The sequence below is a fragment of the Lontra canadensis genome, unplaced genomic scaffold (genome assembly GCF_010015895.1).
Source record: "Lontra canadensis isolate GAN:19392208 unplaced genomic scaffold, GSC_riverotter_1.0 scaffold22, whole genome shotgun sequence".
Lineage (NCBI taxonomy): Eukaryota > Metazoa > Chordata > Mammalia > Carnivora > Mustelidae > Lontra > Lontra canadensis.
The window spans coordinates 22,151,295-22,155,761 of NW_022631016.1; positions in this window are offsets into that span (position 1 = coordinate 22,151,295).

The window sequence follows — 4,467 nt, forward strand, 5'->3', positions numbered from 1 at the left end:
ATACTGTTTAAAAAATACTCATAGCAGTCCCTTCTTTTCTGTGGGGGGATACATTGTATGAGCTTTGGCGGATGCCTGAAATCCCACAGTACTGAACCCTTTATCTACTATGTTTTCTCATACATACATACCTATGACAAAATTTTATTTGTAAATTAGGTAAAATAAGAGATTAACAACAATTAATAATAATATTAAATTAAATTGATTTTAACAATATACTGTAGTAAAAGTTATTTGAATATGGCCTCTCTGTCTCTCAAAATATCTTATTGTACTCTACTCACTCTCTTCTTGTGATGATGTGAGGTGGTAAAATGTCTATGTGATGAGATGAGGTTAAGTGAATGACCTAGACACTGTGCTATTACATTCAGCTATTACTGAGCCTCTGACAATAAGTAGGAAGGAGGATCATCTACTTCCTTGACCATGGTTGAGCACAAAAAACCGAAACCATAGAAGGTGAAACTTTGGACAAGGAGGGATCACTGACGGTGTACAGTCTACACATCATGCAGGGAAGCTGCAAATACAGTGATATAAACACGACTTCTTCCCCATGGAAGGGACGTGGAAAATAATATTACAATAAAATGTGTTAAGTTCTATAATATGTGCAGTGTGGTTGTGGAAATAAATACAGTGCCTGAACATAGATGAACAGGGAGTATTTAGGTATGGGCAGATATCCAAAAGATTTCTGTTGAGGAAACACTTGCTGTACTAGACATTTTTTCAGGACTTGGCCAGAGTTTATACGTAAAGGATGAAGGCATGAGCATGATGAGGGATCCACAGGTAGTTAAGTGTAGTTTGCCTGAAGATAGAGATGACAGACATGACTGTGAAGTCAAAGCATGAATCCCTTCCATAACAGGCTAAGAACTTAGAGATTTCTTTCTACAATGTAGGTGGTAAGAAGCCCATTTTAATAGTTAAGGGTAATTTCAAGACAGTCATCTTGGAGAGATTATTCTGACCACAGTGCTGATGGAAGCAGAGAAGAGGAGGCCAAAAGAAGTGGAGGGAAATTATGTGTGGAGAATATGAAGATGAGGGAACTCAGTATAAAAGTGGTTTCCTTTAGTTATTCATTTGATGTGATAGACAAAGTATAGAATAATGTATGTGCACTCTCCAGTTTTAGACATTGGTAACTGGATGCTTATTGTAAAAAATCAGAAAAAGTATAAAGAAAAGAAAATGCCTTTATGGAAAGAGATGGACTACATAATGAGTGGCTTCAGTTATATTAAAATTAAGGCATTGTCTGGCAAAAAGTAACAAGTCAGGAAACAACAAATGTTGGCGAGGATGTGGAGAAAGGGGAATCCTCCTACACTGTTGGTGGGAATGCAAGCTGGAACTGCCACTCTGTAAAACAGCATGGAGGTTTCTCAAGGTGTTAAAAATAGAGCTACCCTATGACCCAGCAATTGCACTACCAGGTATTTATCCTAAAGATACAGAGTTAGTGAAAAAAGTGGGGCACGTGCACCCCAAAGAGTCATAGCAGTAATGTCCACAATAGCCAAACTGTGGAAGGAGCTGAGATGTCCTTCATCAGATGAATGGATAAAGAAGTGGTCCATATCACAATGGAATATTACTCAACCTTCAGAAAGGATGAATACCCACCATTTGAATCTACATGGATGGAACTGGAGGGGATTATGCTAAGTGACATAAGTCAAGCAGAGAAAGACAGTTAACATATGGTTTCACTTATATGTGGATCATAAGGGATAGCACGGAGGACCACAGTGGGATGGGAGGAGGAATTGAGTGGGAAGAAATCAGAGAGGGAGACAAACCATGAGAGACTCTGGATTCTGGGAAACAAACTGAGGGTTGATGGAGGGGAGGGGGTTCGAAGGATGGGTAACCAGGTGTTGGATATTAAGGAGGCATGCATTGGGATGAGCACTGGGTGTTATACACAACTAATGAATCATTGGCCACTATATAAAAAAAAATAATAATGATGTACTGTATGTTGGCTAACTGAACATAATAAAAAAAGAGAGCAAACTTGAGGCATTGTCAAGAAATTATTTGAATAGCCGTAAATTCTAAGTATGGTAAAGATTCTTAGGGTTGTGCAGCGTGGGGACATGGGATTCAGTATGACTGGTATAGGAATATCAAGTGAATGGGTCACCAGTGATGTTAGAGTGGTGTTAGTTGAATCAAAAAGTTTTAATACTGGAACACAGGAAATAGAAATTGGTATGGAGTCTTCAGAATGACATTATTACACAAGTGAAGACAAACCTAGTTGCACTTCTACCTGGAAAATTGTTAAAGAAAACTACTGGGGCAGAGTCAGCTAGTTGTCTTCCCCGCAATATCTGGCCACCTGTTCTTTATAATAATAAACATTTTAGTTGAGTACATGACCATCTAGCCAAAACAAATTTTCCAAGCTACCGCATAGCCAGATGTGGCCTTGCAGCTAGGTCCCTAGCAATGAAATACAAGCAGAAATTATGTATGCACTTTCCACATCATGCAGACTAGAATGCGGACTTAGAAGTGGGAGTTGAAGGGGTAATTGAAATACAAGAGCCAAGTTACCGTTTGATGATGACAAAAGCAACCACATAGAGCTTTGGTCCTCAACAACATAAACGACGATCATAACTGCTGACACTCAGTCAATGAAAAAGAAATGCAATTTTACTTTTACGAAGACCTTGTTATTTTGTCTTGTTATCTTAACAGCTGCAAGAACGTGTTCTGAGGTCATTCTATATATGCATAGTAAAGGTACTGACGAGTGATAATTACTCAAATAGAAATTTTAAAAAAACTATGAAGAACATATTGAATTAGCTTTTAGCAAACAAATTGCTATGCTTTTAATGATGAAAGTAAACAAAGCTAGGATACTTAACAAAGCACTTTTGGTATATGCACAAATCACAGACGGTTTCAGTTATTTGAACTAAGACTAAAACAGTGTGCCGAGAGAGACAATACCATCCTACTCATATCTTATAACATCTAACCCTATATATTTAATCCTGTATTATTTAATTATCCTGATGGTTTTCTGTATTCTAAGAATAAGGAAAATTAATAAATATTAAATTGCAAATTGGTAACATCAAATAGTAGGTAATCTTTATAATTAAAAATGAAAAATAAATATGATTATTTCAGACCCAGGAAGTGACCTATACTAGTTAAGATCCTTGTCTAAGCATTATACAAATTTAAAATTTATAATTCACACAAATTACCTTATTTATACCTTAAAATGAATATTTGAGGTAGGAGGATACCACTTTAAATATGAGCAAATGGAAGCTCAGAAACTTTAAGTTCTATACTGTGAGTGATGTCTGGGTAATTTAATTCCAATAACTAATCCTATCATCACCGTGCTATTCTCCCTTCCATTTGCAAATCCAGTATATGTTGATCAAACTGTGCTGTGCTCTTTACATATCTTAACTCTCAAAATTCTCTTTGATTTGCAGGTGAAAAATAGCTTCTGTGAGGTGTGAGATTACCCATTTCATATGTTAAAAAATCTTGACTTAAATCCTAGTTAGAAATGAAACTTTGTGCTTTTAACCACTATTCTCTATCGTTTATATATTTGTTTGTGAATAAAAATTTACCAAATCCAAAGAATGCTTGTTTCATAATGTCATATTCATAGTTATTAGCTATTAAGTATTAATTAGTTAAATGATCAGGGGAAGCCTCATTCATTACAGAAAATCAAGGCTGGATAATTAGAGAGTGCTCTGGGATATGCAATAATATGATGGCTGTCTGAGTGCCTGCACAAAGATTAGGTATTTATAGAGGTTGAGAGGGCCAAACCTATTCCCTTAACTTGAAAATAATCTCCCTTTGCAGTCTTTCCATGCTAAGTAAAAGCTCCAATTTTAATCTGTTGACACAAGGCAATGGTAATTCTTGTTACTGAAATGTTATCTGGAGAATATGGTACATTACAATATTTTTGGGCATTACGAATTTTCTCAAATTAATTTATTTGAGTTTGTTTTTTTTTTTTTTTTTTTTTTTTCCTAAGAGAATCCTAAGCCAATAGACTATAGTGAAATGAGTTGTATATTGTCTGATGATAAAATGAAGGCTCCAGAAGGGTCTAGTGTCATTTAAAAAAAAATGTTTATTGCCCTAGTTTCTCTGATGCACATACAACCCAAAGCAGTGCATTGTTCAGATTTGAGTTGACTGGTTTATTTGTATTTATTTAAATGAAACTATTTATAGTTTCAGTGCTACTTCTATAGGTTATGCACACACGTTAAGATGTATTTTTCAATGAAAACCGATCTCTTTGTTTAAAACTGTCATCATGGGCAAGCTCCATTTTGTGTACATAGACATTGATGTCCAGGTTCAAAACCAAGGTATTTTTAATGACTTTCCTTTTCAGAGGAGAGGTGGTTTTCTTCAACACTGCTTCCTTCGTTGTGCTTT